General features: G+C 37.8%; 1 protein-coding gene across 14 annotated transcripts in view; it reads left to right on the top strand.

The window, feature by feature from the left end:
* TENM3 (teneurin transmembrane protein 3) overlaps positions 1-21,906 on the top strand; it is a 1,391,898-nt gene that overhangs the window by 1,073,906 nt on the left and 296,086 nt on the right. The gene's annotated exons all lie outside the window — the stretch shown is intronic.

Raw genomic sequence — 21,906 nt, 5'->3', positions numbered from 1 at the left:
TAATGTGCTACTAACTGCCAACTAATTAGTTGGTAAAGGGGTCCTTTGTTCATGTTCATAAAGAAAAGTCTAAACCTAAAATAAATAAGTCAGGGAAAGTAAATCAACTGCCTACCCCTATGTATTCCATGCTGGATGTTCCTCCTTATATGGTAGGCTTTGCCAACTCTTTACCATGCATCTTTCAACCACTGAATAAGATATTTTATTGGATCATTAACTGAAAATACATTTTTGTTACTATACTAATGTGATAAAAATAAGTTGATGTTTAGTGAGGGGAGGGCCAACTTTTCTTTTGAATTTTTTAGAACCCCTTCTTAAAACACCAGAACCCCTTTCTTGAACATTGGAAGAGGTCTGATAGGCAATTTTTAGGAAAATGGGGCTGACTGGATCTCCTACTATAGTGATAACAACCCATATCCTGGCTGGTATTTCTTGGCTTTAGTCAAAAACAGATTGGTTGGTCCAAACCTCTTAGTTGGATCATTGGAGCAGTTTGGGCAAAATTCTAATAGAGCATATTTTGTATTATTTGCCCATTTATATATGTTTTATAGAGGGGTTTTTCTCTTACCCTCAGTTCCATTATTTTCTTAACCTGAAATAAAAGCTCACATTGGTTCTGCTAAAAAGCAGTAAGAATGATATATGATCTAATAATGCGATGTTTACATAATCGAAATAGATGTGTTATGGTGAAGAGGAAGACACTTAATATGTAATAAACAAATAATAATTAGAAAAATTCTCCTCTCTTTTACCTATTTAAGTTGCTGCATAAGTGAGATCTTACTAAAACTCAAACCTAAAAATATACTAAGTAAAAACTTTAAAATGTTTCTTTTAAATTATTCACACCATATAGGGAATACTGTGGGCTAAATAACTGACTTGATGCTTTGACAGGTAGGGTCAGTGAAGAATGATGGAAAGGCAAGGGAACATTGTGATGGCAGAGCTTTGTCACAAAATCCAAATATAAATTTGACCTAATACACCAGGAAGCTTATCACCCTTTCAATTATTTATCTGGGTAGAGGACCTATAAAAAACAAACTCACTGTAACAAACTCATCAAACAGATTACAGATATTTAAAGATGATATCCATGTTCAAAAACAGGTTCTCTGGTATAAACTTTTCAGTAAGTTTCCACTCTATTGTACAAAGCAAAGCCCTGTGATTGGAATTTATTCATTATTTGCCATTGCGTCAGTGTCTTAACAGTTAGAAAAAAAGTGGTTGACAAAAGCAGATGCTGTCAGGAAACCCATGATGTACCCTAGGCCACACGTGCATAAGAAATGTTAACGGACTGCTGCTCAAGGAAATGGAAAAAAAAGAAACTTTCCTTTAACACTCTTCACAAGTGAATACTTCTGTACTTTGTGTGCAGATTAACAGTGGGCTGCTTTGATCAAAGTGCTTGAAGACTTTTTTTAAAAGGGCAGTTAGTTTTGCTGTTTATCCCTAGTCCATGCTCTGTGATTGTACTGCAGAAGGAAGCCTCGGAGAGCCTCCTCTTACCCAAAAGCTTCAAGTAAGCCAGCTGTGCCCTGTGCAGAACAATGGAGAGCCTGAAGTCCTACAGCTGTTGGTAGTCTGTTATTCCTGTGTTTCTCAGCCAGTCAATGTCACAGACGAAATACTTGTAATCCTTGTGTGCACATAGTTTATTGCTTTTATTTTCAGTGGAAAATGGCATATGGGATATTAAATCATCTCTAAATCCAAGAACAAAAATGTAATATATTTTAGTTTACCAGTCCTTAGACATGGCAGCTGCATTTGTTTTCTTTTAAAGGATTTCCCCCTTTAGATTCACCCGGTGATCCTGCCAATAACACACTACATTTCCCAGAGTGACAATGCACACTCACAGTACTGTATCTATGAAGAAGCAGCATTGTCTAACATTATTGTGTAGCATTTGCAGCTTGCTACAGACAGTTAAGATCCCACTGGATTTAAGGCAGGATCAATATTTTTTTTTACATTTTATCAAACTGATAGAACAAAATGCTAGTATATTTAAAGGAGAAAATAGGGAAGTTCATTGTTAGGGTTTACATACACTTTAAAGCACAATGCTAGTCAATGTTTTTTTATTTTTGGATACAACATGGAAGAATTAGAACCTCCTTCAGGTGTTTGCTGCTTATTGGAATCAGTAGTTTAAGGAAGATTTATCCTACATACAGAGGCAAAACAGCAATAAAAACACGTTTTAGCAGAAAACAGACTGGTTAGATCCCATCACTGTCTTTGTATTACTCTTGCAGTGATTTACTAAAGACAAATAGACTGTGCACTTTGCAAAGTGCAATTGCACTCTGCAAGTGCAGTTTCTCCAGAGCTTGGTAAATGAGCAAAAGCTCTGCTGGCTTCCATCGTTCAATCATATGCAAGCAAAAATGCTGTTTTTTTCTAGTTTCCTTGCACGTGATAGGATACTCTTTGCAAAGTGAAGCTTTACTTCATTTACTAAGCTCTGGAGCAAATGCACTTGCAGAGTGCTACTGCGCTTTGCATAGTCTAATTGCCTGTACTAAATCAACCACAGACTGTGCACTTTGCAAAGTGCAATTGCACTCTGCAAGTGCAGTTGTTACAGAGCTTAGTAAATGAGGTAAAGCTTCACTTTGCAAACCCAATCACATGCAAAAAAAAATAAAAAAAAATGAATTTTTGCTTGCTTGTGATTGGATGATGGAAATCAGCAGAGTGTCTGCTCATTTATTAAGCTTTTCAGCACCTGCACTTGCAGATTGCAACTGCACTTTGCAAAGTGCACTGTCCAATTGCCTTAGTAAATAAATACCTCTGGGGTGTCTCAGGCTGTGGTATGCCTTCCCAAGACTTTAAACAAATTTGTCTTAAAGGTATACAGCCAGCAATAAAAGCCTTGTAGAGGTTTTATCCTTTCTCCAGAACAGAAAATAGGTGAAGTTGGGCTGTAAACTGCACCAGACCTGAACTAAAAATTCTTAAAGTGGTTGTAAACCCTTGTATATTCAGTGAAGTGACTGGGCACAGGAGATATATAGAGATGAAACAAATCCTCCTACATAAGTACCTGTGTGCCTGCAACTCTCTCCTCTCTTCAATTTTCTAAAACACACATTTTGGGGAAGAGGATCTAATGTCACAGACTGCACACCATAGAGCAGGGAGCTTTGTGTAATCTGAGACCTGAGTGGAGGAAGAGGACACACACCCTCTAAACAGTTTCATAGGGAAACATGCACAGCTGAAGAGGTCAATCATTTTCTCTGTGCTGAAAAGGGGGGGGCTGCTTTCCAAGATTCTGTGGTGTCAGGATAGCCTGTCAGAAGTGAATAATGCAGATAGCTGAGGGAAAACAGAGGGGACCGAAATCCCACTTGGTGCTTTGGATTAATGCTAGGACACACTTCAGAGGGTATATGCTTTTCATTTTTCATTTCAGACGTTTACAACCACTTTAAACTAATAATAATGCTTAGATACCATCCAAGCAGAAGTCTTTAACCACTTCAGTACTAACCTGTAATTCCCTTTCCTGTCCAGGCTACTATTTTCAGTTTTCACTGCAGTGGTAGCTATATTGACAATTACTTGGCCATGCACCATTGTACCCACATGAAGTTTATACCATTTCTGGAGATGGCAAAGAACAATCAGTTTACACAAATTTTTGGAAATGAAGCTAGTTTTGAGGGGATTAATGCATGAACCATGGCAATAGTGCAATAGAATACATTTACATAACTGTACATAAGTGTAAAGGTTATACATGGAGGGAGGAGCAGGTTAAAGAGTAAATTAAAAAAAAAGTCACATGTACTGTAATAGTAAGGTGGGGATGCATGGGTTAATGTACATATGTACAGGATAAGGGAGGTAAGGGGGTAATCGTATGGGTCACTGCAGAGACAAAAAGAGATTAGATATACTTGGGTGAGAGGAAGAGGTTACAACTGATCCCACATCTTTGAAATATGTTGATATTGTGATCTGGAATTGATGAATAGATGATTCATTCATTAATTGGTTCCTCTTTCCTCTCCTTCCTCTATAGTGAATGGAGTTGGTGAGCTCTTCAATGTAAACAGAACACTGTTTACATTTCTTATCACTTTGATTGGTCACCACAGTGATTACATTATCTAAAACTACTTGGATTGGCTCTTACACTGAATCAAGATGCCTGGTTCACAACCTTTGCGGATTTGCAGACCACCCAAGGACGTTTTCTGCAGTGCCATTTATAGACATGAGTATACACCACTTTTCCATTCCAAAACATAGAGCGGTACATAAGAGGTTACATTGATCCTGTGTCTCTGAAGATTTTCTTGGATTCCAGACCCAGGTTTTACACATGCTTTGACTACTTTGGAGAATAAATTGATATTAACACCTGCCCTGCCAGCACTATACTCCCCCCCCCCCCCTTCCCGCTAACCAAAGCTAATGTGTAAGCCCCATGTGGTCAATCTTGGCATAGGTGACAACGAACCAGCATCAGGATTTCTAAGAGACCACTTCCCAGTCTCTATAGTATTACTCCCTCTCTTCCCCCTTACTAGAAAAGAAGAAGTTTTGGCAGCATTCAGGGCCAGTGAGAAAGTGATTGCACATTAGAAAGTAGAACTTTTCCATGTGGATCTTCTGCTGGGGACGTGTGCATGTACCATCAGCCTTAGTGCACAATAGAGGCCAGATCATTTACCAGCTGGAAGATAGTAATTGGTTTAATCCAAGGTTGCAAAGAATATAAGGACTGTATGTGTCTCGGGATCCAAGGGATTCAACATTAATACAGGGCACAGTTGTAAAATTAACACAGGCACTTTCAGACACCCACAAATGTCTGCAGATCAGCACTAATGTTACTATTGGTATTTGTAGGCCAGATCCCATTTCCCTTAAATGCTAAGGTCACCTTTTCCAGAAAATAACCTATGCAGTCAAGGGTATTCGGTAGATATTAAAAATCTGTGCAGCTTTTTAAAAATGTTCATTAATTGCATTGTTATTTCTGCAGGCCATCCCCCCCAGAAGTCTGTTTTAAAAACTCCCAGTGTGCAGTCCCCTTGTCCTTCCTTGTTGCTTGAATATGAAAACCATTGGTTATTGCTCCTGAAATGCTGGGAGTGAGCATCCGTCAGTTATCACATGCTGGCAACATGGCAGGATGTCAGAGTTGTTAACTGGGCAGACTTCTAGCGGGGGAGGGGGGGGGGACCAAATGGCCTACAGGTACAGTATGTCAATAAAATTAATACAAATTTTACAAAGCTGCACAATTTTTTTAAATGTCCACTACTATCCTCTTGACTTTATAGCCAATTTTCTGGAAAAGGTGGACCTATTAATGCCACTTTTGTTGAGAGAAAAAAAATTCCCTCTGGGTAATCAGTATACATTGCAAGGATTTTAACAAACTTTGCTGCAGATTCTTACCTGATTCTGCTCTGAAGAAAAAGCTGTTTGTTCAACTTTGACTTTTGGATACTGATTCTGAATGGGACTGACTAATGAATTTTATTCAGGTGGTGCACTTTCATGGTTCTGATTAGAAGAGTGACGGTGTTGGCAATCCCTAAGAAGTGCTTAACCCTGTGGGAGTATCTCACTAAAACTTTTTGTTGCAGAGGATGCCTAAAATCTGATTTGTGTCTTAGTGCAGACTTTGGGGAAAATCAGTGAGTCAATCATGCAAGAAATGAAATTTCTGGGAAAGTTCTGTACACCAATGATGACGTCTACAGATTGTCATATTGCATTGAATTTTCATAGAAAGTTACAGCACTTCAGATTTAAAAGGAAAGATAATTTTTAATAACATTCAAATACAATATGGCTTGTGTTGCTTTTGTTTATGCTATATTGTTTTTTGTTATCTGCAAGATTTTTCTTCCTGTGACAGCTGAGTTACCCTTTAACTTTTCAGGGCACAATACAGCTATAATATGACCTGATTTATATAAAATAAAAATGTAAGTGTTGATGCATTGCGTTTAGCATAACTGAAACATTTTATCTGCCATACAGAGCAGACTTCATGTTATATAATACCACTGAAACATACTTCGGTCAGCCCCTGCCTATTCTGATGTGACTAATAATGTAAACAGCAGGTTGAAGCTATAGCAGTAAGCAGTAACACATGTTGGATGGCAGTGTAAAACATTGTTGTGTTTCTTTACAAGGCAAAAATGTACAAAGTAGCAGCATTTCCAAAGGTGTCCTGTGGTTCTTCAAGCTGAGAGGGGGCATCTCTGAACACTGCTGTTTTATACATTTCTGCTATGTACATAAACACAAGAATGTTTCAGATTATTTAGTATGTGCTGCTGCAGGTTGGTGGGGAGACAGATGCCTTCGAGTAGCACATATGTACAACTCAATGTTTTGGGAGATTGATGATTTGCTTATTTGAACAGTAGTTTGCACTTTGCTACAAAGTAAGCATTGATACAATGAACATTATTAGTTCTGGAAAAAGAACTGCAGTTGCTGAATTACATCAGTAATCAGATGTGATGTTATCAACTGCGATTTTCCAGCACAGGTGCAAATTGATTGGTCGTTAAGTGAACATACATGGTATGTCTGTACCATGCAATCTGCTACAGGCAAACACACTACATTTGCAACCTGCATTTGGGATGTTATTGTCTTAATATTGACACTGCTGCAAATCACAACTGCAGTGTGTTTTGAATGTGGTGCGCAAAATGCGCACACAATAAGGGTTTCCTGTACTGCATTCTGGTGTGAACTGGCCCTTTATATCCTAATCTAAATATATGTATCATTTTTGTACCTCCCATCATGCTTGAAGTGGTTGTAGCTGTATTAGTGCACTTGCAACAAAAAAAAATGTAGGACTTTCCATGATACACTTTTTTATTTGCACTAACATCCAAATTCTCAGGACAAGCTTTTGGGGTGTACCCCCTTCTTTCTTCAAAGTCCAAGCAGTACTAGTAAACAAATATTTTAGTTGATTGTTAATGCGGAACTTCACCCAAAAGGGTAAATTCCACTTGTTTGCCTCCTCCCTCCTCCACTGGCACTTTTTGGGTGGAGTTTTGACTTTTACCCACTCCCAATTCCGGTGATATGCGCTGTGGCAATCTGAGCTGGAAGTTTGGTCCCCTTCCTTCCCCCCACAGTCTTCTGGGACACTTCACAGGGCCCATAAGACTGTTGGATCATTCACAAAGCGTAGCTCATTTCACGCATGCACAGTAGGAGACCGGCTGTGAAGCCGCAAGGCTTCACTTTAGGTTTCCTTTACTGAAGATGATGGTACCTCAATGTCCTCAATCGGCTTGGGTGAGGACATTACTGGATCCCTGGACAGGTAAGTGTCCTTGTATTAAAAGTCAGCAGCTACAGTATTTGTAGCTTCTGACATTTAATTTTTTTAGGGGAGCCTGGAGCTTTGCTTTTGGTAAAAAAATCTCTGAAGGAGAGAAAATAAATTTACATAGCAATGGTAATTAAAGTTGGATAGTTAGTGAGAAAAGGTAGGAAGAGGGCTAAGATTGTCTTGATTAACATTCTGCTAAAACTGTGTGTATTAGTACTGCTTGGACCTTGAAGAAGCTGGTACACCCCAAGAGCTTAAAAATTTGAATGTTCGTGCAAATAAAAAAAGACGGACAGTACTCAGTTGTTTTTGTCTGTCTTCCATCAAAACCAATTTCAGGTGGGTAACATTAATGGAAATGGTCTTCTCATCTTCCTTCACATCAGTTATGACATGGTATACAACGATTTATTGTGAGACTCATTAGTACACTGCTAAATGTCCCCAATTAATTAGCACTAGCTGAAAGATTAATCAACACTGCAAATCATCGCTGTCACCTCCACATTTTTGATGACGTTAAAAAGTCTGATATTCCTGGTTCTGCACCAGCCTGAATATTCATAGCATTGTTTAGGCCTGGGATTTAACAAATACAAATATCGACAGGTCATTAACTACTTACAGAAAAAAAAAAGAAAAGCAGGTGTAAATCATACTGCAGCATAGGAAATCATTAGCCGGTTAAATGTTTTCTGGGCTTGCTAATATGCTGTTGGAGATGTAAGGCACATTTGCATATAACAGTACCTTGGTGCAGAATTCTTTATAATTAGTCACATGTGCTGATTTAACAATTTTATTTGAACACATTTACAAGCCGATGCTAGAGATGAATAATAAAACTGTTCTGTACTGCGAACACTGGAGCTTCGGAAAATCATCTTTCCCAAGTGGTCACTGAAATAACTTATAACAAAAGCTACTAAAAATGGCTAGTTCTGTTGCATGGTGGGAAGTAACTTTTTAGAAGATGTGCAGTTGCCTTGAATTGCCAGTGTCCACATTTTAACCTATATCGGTGACCATAAGGTTTTTTTGGGTTTTTTTTTTCAAATAAAAGACTCTTTTCAGTTTATTATTTCATTCTTTTTTACATCTCAGTACTGCTGATCTCCTCCAGAAACTCACTTATATTCACTCGCTTAAGTGTTGGCTGCAAATCATTGCTGTGGACTGGCTTCCTGATAGTAGTTGAGTATGCATGCCACCATATTATATTTTGAAGATCGTTGCAGATCTTAAAATATCAAGAACAACTCTTGAAATTACATTGGTTTTAAATCTACTTTAAAACGAAGCTCCAGTCGTTTTTGTAAAAATTAAAAGTCAGCAGCTACAAAAACTTTAGCTGCTAACTTTTAAAAAAAACAGACACTAACCTGTCCCCAGATCCAGCAGAGTGCTCAGTCGAGGGGGTGCTGTGTACCGTATTCAGTCCCCGGCGCCGGCATCTTAGCTGTGGGCACCCAGCTGTGACAGCTTATGGCTTCACAGCCGGGAGGCCAACTGCACATGCACGAGCCGCACTGCTCACTGTGATTTGAACTACAGTCTTCTGGGACCTGTGCTATGTCCCAGAAGACTGCAGGGAGGGAGGGAGGGGGGTAGCAGCACATCCACTCAGATTGCCTAGGCGATCCGAACAGAAGTGGGTGCGGGTACTTGTCAAAATCAGGTACCCGCCTCCCCCAAAAAATATTACCAAATGTGAAAGAGGGGGGGGGCTTAAAGCAGAACTGCCCCTTTTGGGTGAAGTCCCTCTTTAAATACTGGCATTCTAGAATGGCAAGACTATCTTCCCCTATACAAACACACACACAATTTGTCTTTGTTAGTCAGGCACATATCCATTTTAAAGTGACTGTAAAATCACACCTTGCAAAACCCTCACCTTTTTTTATAAATTATCACATTCCCTCTGTTCTCAGCTGCATAAGAGCTAATGGAGGGGAAACAGAAGCACACTGATCTGGATGTGCAGGGAGTCCTGTCAGCAGAAGTCTAATCATTTAAGGAGAGTAGGCTGAGTTCCCAGCACAGCTAGAGAATTGACTATGCTATGATGTCCTGCTTAGTGTGGGCAGTTTTCAATAGGAATTCAGAGGGACTGACAAGAACACCAGGGATTGCACACAAAAGAAACAATGCAAGAACAGGATGCTTTTTCATACAAGTGCATGGTACAGCAGGCACATGTCAGGAATATGAAATGTTGAATTTACATATTCTTTCATTGTTTGCTTGCCAGAGACCAATATAACTAAACATTTGTTGACCAGTGACCAATGAGCTTGTTTTCATAGTTGGCCAGTAACCAATCAAAGTCATTATTTTCAAAGATAAACAACAAGATGAATGCAGAAAGTGGAAGGCTTTCTGTAGGCAGAATTTCTTTTTTTTATTACTATAATAATTGAAAATATGTAGAAAATGAAAATAAATTATAGCCTCCCGTTAAGGAAGGAATATGTGGACTTCTTTTGCTGACCTTTCACTCCAAAGATGCTAGTGTCCTGGCTGTCCTGGCAATCCTGTGGCTTCAATACTATGAGTTGCTGACCCAGAGCAGCCCATAGCTTATGCAATTTCCTTTCCTTTCACTACTGACTCTATAGCCACTGGCAGCGATCATATGAAAAAAGTCTGACAGGCTGGTTCAGCAGGGGCTGGCCAAAGATTCATTCCATCTCTGGCTGGCTTAAGCAGCAAGTAAAGTCAGAACTCCTGATCTTCATACTATACTTATTTCAGGTCAAATCACTCAGAACATACTGTCACCATGACAGCCAGGCAGTTAGTATTTTCAGGGGGTCGGCATTGGCAGCCCCACATTCATCTCATGACCGGTTCCTTAAACTGATTTTTTTAATATATATATTCATTTAATTGAACTTTCATGTCCTAAATGAACAACAAGGCAAATATAAAGCAGCCTTTTTAAATGCTAATATACTTTACTCCTATCAATTACTTCACTTAGATATACCTTGTGACATAATTTTTAATCCAATTTAGGTCATTCTCCCAAACTGTCATTTTACCAGATACGGATAAAAATAAAAATATGTAAATGTCATAGGCATCAAGATAACCATCTCTACTTCTTTAGGCATATATATGTGATACAGCTGACAGCTGTGATAACTTCTAATGATGTGCAAAGATGTGTCATGAATATTTGAGTCCTTCATTGGTGACTGTATGTTTTGAGGACCCTGGTGTTTTTATTATTTTTGTCATCCATCTTTTCAGAGATTTTGTCATGTCGATGAATCTCTCTGGGTAGCATTTTTTGACAGATAAATATATAATAATAATAAAAAAATATTGTTCATATGATATCATTCTTCATTTTCAGATTTTTTTTTTGAGATTCAGAATTGTTGGAAAATAACATAATAAAATAGTCTGTATTGTGTAATTTCTGTTAAGGGTTAATAGTAATGATAGGAGCCATGTAAATAAGTACATGTGACATCCTTACTACACCTTTACTACAATTACCTACAATAAGTATATAATATTTAAAAATTTCTAATTTTTTTGAAGTCACATAATTACATGTTTATAGAGTTGAGCAATTGTTCAAGCCATCATCAAAACCCTAAAAACATGCCATAGTATGAACTCAAAGAGACAGGATAATCAGTCAGAGAGTGTCAAGAAAGCCAAAAGGAACTAAATATCCCTTTACCAGTAAAATCACATTAATACAGGCAGTCCCGGGATTACAAACAAGATAGGTTCTGTAGGTTTGTTCTTAAGTTGAATTTGTATGTAAGTTGGAACAGGTACTTTTTTTTTAAGTGCAACTCCAGTCAAAAATTATTTTTAAGTTTTGGATAGCATAGGGAAGGGTTAACTGGCCATACAGTGATGATGGATTGCTGACAGGTCCGCTGAACAGGAGGTGGCAGCATGTGGTGAGCAGCAAGATGGCCGCCCGGCAGTTTTTGGGACCAGCGTGACATCACGCTGCCTCCATTCTTATGTATGAGTCGTATGTAAGTTGCATGTTTGTAACTAGGGGACTGCCTGTACAGAAGGTAAGCGTATATTATGATGTCTAGTACAAATCCAAAAAAATGTTTTTTTCCAATGATTTAAGAATTTAGTGAGTGTTGCCAGGCAAATAATTTTATTTTTCAAACCTTAATGGCTAATTGTGCATCCAGAGCCACTGTTTTTATGGCACAGATACTACCATGTATTCCTCGTTGGACACAGCTATTCAACAGCTGTACTAAGTGTGAAAACCTTATCTGCTATAAAGCAGGTCTAGCATAATGAGACACAATAACCAGCTTATTTTTGGCAAAAAAATTCAACAGGAACCCCTTAGTCAGGGGTCTCCAAACATCCTAAACAAAGGGCTCATTTACTGTTCTTCATATCTTAAAGGAGCCAGACTGTGGCCAGTGGGAGTAGAAGACGCCCCTGTGTCCCTGGGAGTAAACAATGGCTCAGGCTTGGTGGTCAGTGGGAGTAAAAAAAAAAAAATACATAGCACCTGTGATCAGCAGGAGTGAGAACAGTATCCCATCATTGGTAATGGTGGGAGCAATAGTGCCCAATAAGTGGAAGGAGTAAAGGCATGTCTTTGACGTCATTTGGAGGAATAATTCCAAATTGTTGGTGACAGTGAGAGCAATAGTGCCCCCTTATTGGTGTCAGTTGGAAGTATTATGCCCACTGTTAGTGTTAGTAGAGAAGGGTGCCTTATTGTTTGTATCAGTGGAAGGAATAGGGCCTTGTATCACTAGGAGGGACAGTGCCCCAGTGGCTAGATAAATGCAAAGGACCACATCTGGCCCACGAGCTGCAGTTCAGAGACCACTGCACTAAACCATTAATAAGAATAATGTAGTAATACACAAGCCCCTTAGAATGGGATATTTGTGCAGTATAAGAGGAACTGCAGGAAGACAATGGAAAACATAGATGTATGGGTAAAATGAGGAAAAGAGTAAAGAAAAAGCGATTAAAGCAATGCAGACATTTGTCAAACCTCTTCATTTTTTGGTTGGCAAACTTGCCTAAAAATGACAGGGTAGGTCCGACTTTACTGTGTAGATTTTATTTTTTTAAGTCACCCTGCCAATAAGTGCAGCATAAATAAAATGATGTATGCTTGCCTTTCCCGAAGCCAACAGGACATGAGGGCCAGCAGGAGGAGCCACAGGGTATGGTTGGGGTGGGCAGGTATTCAACGCACCCGACTTGATGGATTCCATAGCTTGCCAAAGATATGCAATACAGTAGCGTCTTAAGACAGGGGCTGCCGGCATGGCAAGCATACATCATCTTCTTTTACCATCTGGCTTTAGTGTACTTTGCTGCACTTACTGATAGGGTTGCTTTAGCTATGAAAAAGAACTATGTTAGATAAAACAAGTATAAAAGCTAAAATATCTTGCATGCAAATAGAAAGATAGATGAGCCCAGACTGCGCATGTATAAGCTATTACATGTCAAAGATAGGCTTCCAGTTTGAAAATATATTAACGTGAAAATTCAAAGAAGACTGAGAAACACTACCGTAGCGAATTTGTACATGGCACCGAGTAACCTTTGTATTAAATTGACACAACACTTGCAGTACTTGCAACCTGATTTAATTAAGTAATAATTCCTGCAGAGCCAGGCCCTATGCAGTCATTAATAAGTTACCATAGGCAAAGATTTTAATTAGTTTTAATGATTCTTTTTTTGAAATTTGTATTATTTATTTATTGAAGTCATTGTGTTTCATAGTATATCTTTAGAACATATACAGAGCAGTGGCAGACCCTGAGTCAGGCTAAATGCATATTAACAGTGTTACTCACACTATTTAAGCATTAAAATTTCTGTTTAATGTCAGCAGCTGTTACTGATTTACAGACATGTTATGTTCCTCTGTCATTTAAAGGAATGTTTTGGTCCACAGTCAGCCTAGATATTATGCCAATATATATATATTTTTGTTTGAAATAAATGGAGCTGTCAGCCGTCCCCTGTTTGCAAAGGCTATGTGCGCTTTTGAGTTACTGTCAAAGCATGTTTTAACACTGTATGTTACATGAGCTAAGGTGTTGAGGAAACCTGTCAGAGTAGTATGGGAGCTGCCAATGCACGATTTGAGGCAATCATGTTTATCCTTCCTTCAAATCTCTGGTAAATCACTGACCCAAAACAAGCATGGATGTATCAGGAGCACCTCTATCCTGACAGCTTTTGTTCAAAGTGGGTGTACTCTATAATTAGCAATTTTATTATCTATTTAGCAAATTAGTTTTGTGTTTGATCTTAGCTTAGATCAGGATCTAGTTGTCTTAAGTCAAGGGTGCCCCACCTGCGGCCCAAGTCGGCTATGAATGTGGTTCAACACAAAATCGTAACCTTATTTAGAAATGTTGATTTTTTATTTTTTTAAATGCATTTACAATTAGGGAACACATACAGCTGAAGAAAAATTGGACAATATCTATTTACTGGACTTTTGTAAGTTTTATCTTCCCAAAAAATATTTCACTCTTCACAATCACCCCTTATTCATGTCATTAGTTTTCTGCAGCACCTATATTTGTGAGCAACTATTTTCAGGATGAAGCACATGAAGGGCAACATTAGAACCAAAATATCTGATGAGTTCCTTGAGAATTCATTAAGAATTGCTACTACATCCATCGAAGCAGATATTGATGTGTTGGTTTGTCAAAAACAGTTGTCAAATATTGCAGTAGTTTTATGTGGCCCTCTTTTGCTTTTATATAAAAAAATATAAAAAAAAATATTACATGAAGTTTTATTGCTCAGATAGGTTCATTGTCTATATTAGTGATTGTTAAAGTAGACTATAGGTAAAACTTTTTTTTTTTTTATTTTGACTATGCAAGGGAGGGTTATAACCCCTGTCAGATTTTTTCTCTCCATATGTGTCCCATTTCAGAAATTTTCCTTCACTTCCTGTCCCATAGCCAAACAGAATGAGATGAAATCCCTGCAACTTAAATGAATTCCTTTGGGACCCCCAGATCACCAGAATTAGTGTCCCCATTGGAAGATTTCCCCTCTGTTACTTTTCTGGGAACAACCTAAAATTTAGGCTTTTCTTTTACTTTCAATGATAATTGTAAACAGGACAAACAGAGGGGAATCTCCCTAATGGGGGCACAGACAGCAATGCAAACTGACAGGGGTTCTAATCCCTCTCTACTCTATCCAAAACTAGAAAAATAGTTTTGCATTTAACGTGTGATGTGCCTTACTTTTTCTGCTCATCTGCTATCCTTTTTGGTAGTATATTTTTTGTGTGGTCCAAGACAATTCCTCCTGTTCTAATATGGCCCAGGAAAGTAAAAAAGTTGGACACCTCTGTCTTACAACCTTTTTAGGTCTAGATAGAATGTGGAAGAGTTTACATCTCCATATGGTTTTAAAATCTGTCTGTGACATCACTGAAGAGATTTTCCCTCATTTCCTGTCCTTGTAATACCCATACAAGAAATATCGGGGTGTGAGTATCACCAAGACAGGAAATTCCAACTCTTCCTTGCTCTTTTGTCTCTGTTCCTGTTATCTGTCCATTCCTGACAGGAATTGAGGGAAAATCTCTTATCTAAGGAAACAGACAGCAGTAAAAACCCAACTCAGGGTCTAAACTTTCTTTGCTCTTTCAAATAAAAAAAAAAGGTTTTGCTGAAGTAAGGCTTTAATGATGTGACAAAAACACCAAATGTTTGATCATGTTCATCACATTATTCTAAATGGATGGGAACCCACTAGGAGTTGATGATGAGCCGGTCACAGGAAACTCAATGAATGACTTATTTGATTGGTTAAACCAAATATTTGTTTTGATTTTTTTTATTTATTTCAGATACTTATATAGCGCTGTCAATTTACGCAGTGCTTTACATATGTTAAACATTCACATAAGTCCCTAACCCTCAAGGGGCATACAATCTAAGGTCCCTAACTTACATTCATACATACTATGGCCAATTTAGACAGGATCCAGTTAACCTACCTGAAAGGGATTTGTGACTCTAGTGACCACTGGTAGGTTTCGGCCCCCGTTGGATCCAAGAGACTGCTCTCTGCAAGGAAGAAATTCACACGCACACCAATTCTTCCCGAAAGCAATCTAATCTTTATTCACAATACTCCTCCTTATATATGATAAGTTGTAACAAGGAAACATAGAATGGAATTTCACTGGGTACTTGTCAAGGCTGTGTACGTGACATCTGTAGCAGTTCAGACTGCACAGACCTTGAATCATTCACAAGAAATCAATGGCATTTTCCCCTAAAGCAGAAGTGGTTAATAAGTAGAAGCAGGTGCAGTTAATACAAAAAAATAACCGGATACTTTCCATGACTTGAGCAAAACTAGATTTAAAAGGATGCATGGGTGCAGGTCTATAACACATACACATAGCTGGCATGTACATCTATACATTTAATTATCTAGACAAAATAAAAAAATAGAGAAACAAAATGGAGTATAAATAAACAGAATAGAGGGTGAGGAACATACATTTCCCTTCACTACCAGCATGTCTTTGGAGTGTGGGAGGAAACTGGAGTACCCAAAGAAAACTCACGCAGGCACAGGGAGAACATGCAAACTCCAGGCAGGTGGTGCTGTGGCTGGGATTTGAACCAACAACCCTAGTACTGCCAGGTGGAAGTGCTAACCATTTAGCCACTGTGCTGCCCATGTTTTATGATCTGTCTTATCTTTGGAGAGATATGAAATTCATTAATGTAGACAGAGGTAATTCATGATATGTTTATGTTTCTTATGATTTTCAAAATGGTTTGCTTACTACTACAGGAAATGAAACAATTTTTTATGACATAAGAGAGTGTTACACCCTGCTAGCCATTGGCCAAAAAAGGAATACATAGACATAAATGGTGCCATTTCTTAATTTAGTAGATTAAAATTACAAACTGTAGAGAGAGCTAAGGTCCCTTCTGCGATGATTTCATACCTGAAGAAGAGAATCACGCTGCCTGAAAAGGTGTAATTGCAATCTATTCAGTCAGCCAGTCAAATTAATCATTTAATTCTGTGTTTACCTTTTCAAATCATACTAATGGGAGTTTTGGAACTTAAGAGATACTTTGAAGATATAAAGGAAATATTCTTTTGATAGCGGTTCTTGATTTACTCACATCGATCCAACAACCCTTGAATACCACAGTCGATTGGGTAAGCTGAGATCAGAGGAGAAAACTTTACTCATCTGTAATCACCACTAAACCATAAAATTGAAACTGTCATTTATGAAGCATGAAGGTGAAGTACATAAGCAGAAAAATAAATATAGTCCTGGCATTCCGTTACAGCTAAAAAAATGTGTAATAGAGGTTTAATTTTTTATTCCATTGAACTCAATTGCATTATTTCTATAGCCTGTCTGGCTACACTATATAAACCTAATACTATAATCGGGGCCAGCGCAGTGAAGAGACAGGACAAGAAGTTGTCTAAGGTGCAGCTGCTTTTCTTCCTCATAGGGGGCGCTCCTAACTGCTTGAAGTTTTGACTTCAGGAAACTTTGGTAGTTTGGCCAGCTAGCAAGATAAACAGCTTGCTTCTGGATAGTAAAGTCATGTGCAGTTGAGAGAAGAATGAAAACACACTGCACACAAGAAGGGGACCCTTCATTTCTACAACGGTATTATGTAAATATCAAGACAGGCTAAACTGAGCCACCTATATATTTCCACATTTTTTTTTACCTGTGTGTGTGTTTACAATTATTTTTCTACAGAACAAGCTGTACTGCAGATGTAGCTGTTAGAAAGTTAAGACAAAGTGTTTACCACTGATGGGTGCTTACAATAATCAGTTTTATGTAAAAACTATCCCAAAAGAAAGCAAAAACACAACAGTTGCTGTAACTGCTTATAAAGTGGTAGCTGGGGTCTGGCTTCAATCTAATAGTGTATTTAAATCTGCTAGTCCATCTAACACTCCCCTTCCCTCAGATTGACAATGCTGCTGTCCAAATGTGTCTCTATTGAGCCTTCATTCAGAGTGGAGACACTCAAAAACAGAACATGTGTTACTGGCCAGGTAACCAAGTCAAAACAGAGGTAGAAAAAGCCTAAAAAAAAACCTAAAGCAGCCACCACATTTAATCACTTCTCAGCTGGGGTTTAAAGTAAAGTATGGTAGGGTTATAACCCTTGTCAGTCCATGTCCCATTGGGGAGACTTACTTCTAATCCCATAGCTAAAAGTGAGAGAAAATCCCACCAAAGTGAGGGAATCCTGGGGGTGTCGCCAGAATTAGTGCCCCCATTTAGGATTTCCCCTCTATTACTCTTCTGGTATCAACCCAAAATTTGAAATTTTACTTTGATTTTCATGTTGATAACAGTAAACAGGACACATTGAGATGGTGAATCTCTCCAACAGGGGCCCAGACAGCCATATAAACTGGTGTTCTAATCCATCTTCACTCCACTCTCCAAAACCAAAAAAGTTTTGCCTTTAATGACACTTTAAATAATAATGTTCTAAAAGTGCTGTCAAATTAGATTCATATTTAGATTAATAATTATGAAAAAAATATTATAATAATATAATAATGGTTGCGAAGACTATTGCGGGAATGATAAATACAGACTAAGAATCCCATTGTTTCCTTTTTTACCGTATACTACTGACATTATTATTATTATTATTGGTATTTAGTAAAACGATCCAGCATAATGGATAGTTTAAAATATTCATTTCATGGCAGATTATTTTGCAAGTTAGGTGCTCCTAGAGGTGAGGTCTTTGAATCCTGGAAGCCAATCACAATAGTGATGGGCATTTAGTAAATAGGCATGCATACAGTCATATGTGAGTAGGTGAGTAGGTGTGAAGACGTGGCTACATTACACAGATTTGTTTGTTTTTTTCTTTAAAGTGAAGGGGTGTTTGACGTTTTTTTTGAAGATGGAGAGCTCATCTAAGTCTAGGAAAGCAAGCCCATAGCAGTTGTGTGAATCTTCAGCCCAGAAACACGTTAATTTATCTGACACTAGAAAGCCTGGATTTTCCTGTACAAAACACGAGTAAAATCACACATTTACACTTAAACATTTATGAATCGCTTTGAATGTGTTGCGGGAATTCACACCATAATTTATGCTTTATTTGCTTTTGAACTATTTAATAAAATATTAACTGTATGGTTACCAAACTTTACATTTAATGATTTATAAGGGACTGGGGACCAAGCATCATTTGATTTTCCCAGTTTAAATACAGACAGCAAAATGTACATTCGATTTACTGAAGTCGTTGTGTCAACAAAGCGATGCTGTTCCTTGTGCCTTGCTTTCTTCTCTGAAAGGCACTTGCTCCAATTAGAGGAACGTAATCCCATTTGATGGCAGACTCAACATTTAATATTAATAGTTTTAGTAGCAACCCTTACATCAAAATAATCTTCTATCCAAGGAAAGCCCTGTATCTCATGTGACCGAAGCTAGATCTAGTGTTGTTTGAACATCAAGATGTGTGAGAATGACCACTGTGAACCCAAAGAACCATCTCTGGTGTAACTCTATATACCAGCCTAGGAATTCAATAAATAGACATGCCATTACTCAAAAAAACCTCAACACATTTGCTCGTCATTCATTTTCTAGGGAACCAACAAATTATAATTAATTTACTGTAAGGTTTACTGACCAAATGGGAAAAACAAACATACTGAAAGTTTCAGTAATTTTAGAATTTACAAATGCACATTTCACAGAACAAAATGTGCTCATTACGGAAGGCGTATTTGAAAGGAAATCCTGCTATGCAAATCAGTAAAGTGAATATAAAGCTCAAACTTTTTTTTTTTTTGATAGAGTAGGGACTAGTTGTGACCCTTGAACCATGCCTGTCAGACAAAAAAAAAGTGAAGGAATAATCCTGTCTGCTTTGACTTATGATCTATTGTCTACAAGCTGACTGGCATACCTCTGGGTAATGACCCAGTTGTCCTTTTACATCTAACACCTCTTTCCAGGAGACAATGCAAAAAAATCCTTATTTTTTTCACTTGATTGAAGCAGCCTTGATTGCATCTCAACCCTATGGGAAAAAATTACCACCCCTTCTCCATTACTGGCTAACTACTGTACAAGAAATCAGTATAATTTGGGACATGTTCTGGAAAAAAGTGGTTTTACTGGTACAAGTTGACATTTAGCCAAGAATACAAAACTCTCTTCCTTTTCTTCTCTGCTCATGACTGTGGAATCCCTATAAGCCTACCCTCCTTGGACCCCTCCCTGTAACCCTCTTTTTTTCTTTCACATAGTTCACTAATCTAGTTATATCAGATGTTCCACACTTGCACCTCCCACCCGTTCATACTATGTGCCATATTAAAAGTAGTTCACACTGTTTTTCATTATTTTATGTATATGTAACTTGACATGGCCATGTACACAAATAACTCACAGGAAACGGTTATTTATCTTAACATTACAAGAGTTTATTGTATAATCAATTGCTTACAACTACAAGAACATATAACACATTACCATGAATAACTGTAAATAGTGTGTAACAATATAGATTAAAAATAAATGTTGAATATTTCCATCACAATGGACAATGGTCACCAGGACCAAATGAGGGGTTGAATCCCACCGACAGGAAACATCATAAACAATTAAAATCCTAATAGAGTATTAATCCTTCCTCAACCCAAAATGAAAAAAGAGTAAAGATAGAAAAAGAGGAAGGGGGGATGTGCAGGAAGTGGAGTATTCAGCATTAAAGGGACATCAGCTTGCATGGATGGTCAAAAGGCAATGTACCCCCTTACGTTAGTACTACAAAACTACCAGTTCCTCATTGCCGTGATGCTCATCACAATCTCTCGACTCCCTGAGAAACTTTCAAAAACAGCAATGGGTCTTTCCCAGCTGGGGTTGGCAGGAGGCTGCCCTCTGCAAAACAATAAAAACATATATTTACAGGTTCAAAGGGCTATTAAACCTAATTGATGGTAGAATCTAAGAATACAACATGTTTTAGCGTAACTTGTTACACATACTGTATTTCTAAAATACTAAATACCATATTCTTCACTGGTGTGCTGGGAAATGATGCTTGTTTTCCTCTAGAATAGGAGAAGTCATGGAACCTTTGATTGTGTATTGCCATATGTTGTGGACATTTGAGGTTCATTGTGGCTTGCCATGACTTGACAGATAATGCATGTTAGTATGTTCACTGTGGTTTGGTAAATTTTAGTAAAGCTAGTTCTACTATTCATTTGCATGTGCAAGTAGCTGACCAATTCAAATAGAATGCTGTGAATCCTACTATATGTAAACTAAGTTATCTTTCTACTTTCATTTAAAATCCACCGCAGCCCTCATACGCAGGCTTGTGAATCTGGATGACTTTTGTTGAATTCCAAAGCATACAATCTGGAATGCTAATTTATACAAATTGTTTATATAAAGCATGTTGTTACAAGCAAGTTTTTTTTTGTTTTATACTCATATTAAATGTTACCATCAACTGATTAATTTGCCATTATTTTAATGAAGGCACTGTATTGTACATTTTTGTGCATTGCTGAAAGTAAGTGTTCAGTCTAATAGAATTGTACTCTTTTTGCCAAGATCACTTTGAGTTTTTTTTATTAATATTTAAGAAAACTGTTTAACATGCAACTTTTGATATTTCCATAACATTCAGTACTCATTAGATCCAAAAGCAAATTAAACACTGTGCATCGTATATGTCACGGTATTTGGTGTAATACTGTTTTGGAATTAGTACTGAAACACAGGCGTTATGAAAAAAATATAATTAAAAATAAAGAGCTGCTTTTTCAACCTTGTGTGAGAATAATGTCCCTGCTAACAGCTCATGTCCTTGTGGTTGTGGGCCATTGCAATGCTACATTTCAAAGATTCAGATAAATGTAATCAAAGTATCCTAGTGGTGAAAAAAGAAGTCCTTTTGTTTGTTTTTTTCCATTTGTGATATTGAAAACAAGGTTATATAACTATGCAGCAGTAGAGGGAAATCACAAGAGAGATCACACCAAGGAAGTTTTACTTCGTTTTAGCTAATCTACATTGGAGACACTTAGCATCATTTACTCCATATTGTTTGGTGTGCAATCACCACAAAGTCAGAAAGTGGGATAAAGACACTCACAATAGATTTGTAGGCCCAGATAGGTAGCAGGAAGGGTAGTGAGACCAGTATAATATAGTGGAGGTCAAGCTGATACTTCACATGCAGGCAAACACATAGAAATATATTGCAGAATTATTTCCACACACCAGAGGTCAAATTGCTCTATACTTGAATATGAGGTAATGGGTAGGAAGGGTTAAACCCTCAGTCCAGTTTTTATCATTGTCTGTGAACCCACTCTGGAGATTCACCCCTCTATTTGTAATGGTGACAATTGCCAAACCAAATGTTTAGAGTTGTCTTGAGAACAAGAAGTTAAGGGAAATTTTCAATGAGGCAACAACTGTCTAAACTGAAAATTCCTTTCGTTTTAGA

This window comes from Staurois parvus, unplaced genomic scaffold, assembly GCF_062004578.1.
Source record: "Staurois parvus isolate SC_StPar_1 unplaced genomic scaffold, SC_StPar_1.0 ptg000080l, whole genome shotgun sequence".
Lineage (NCBI taxonomy): Eukaryota > Metazoa > Chordata > Amphibia > Anura > Ranidae > Staurois > Staurois parvus.
The sequence above is the reverse complement of the archived record's forward strand: the minus strand, read 5'-3'. Positions and strand labels throughout refer to the sequence as shown.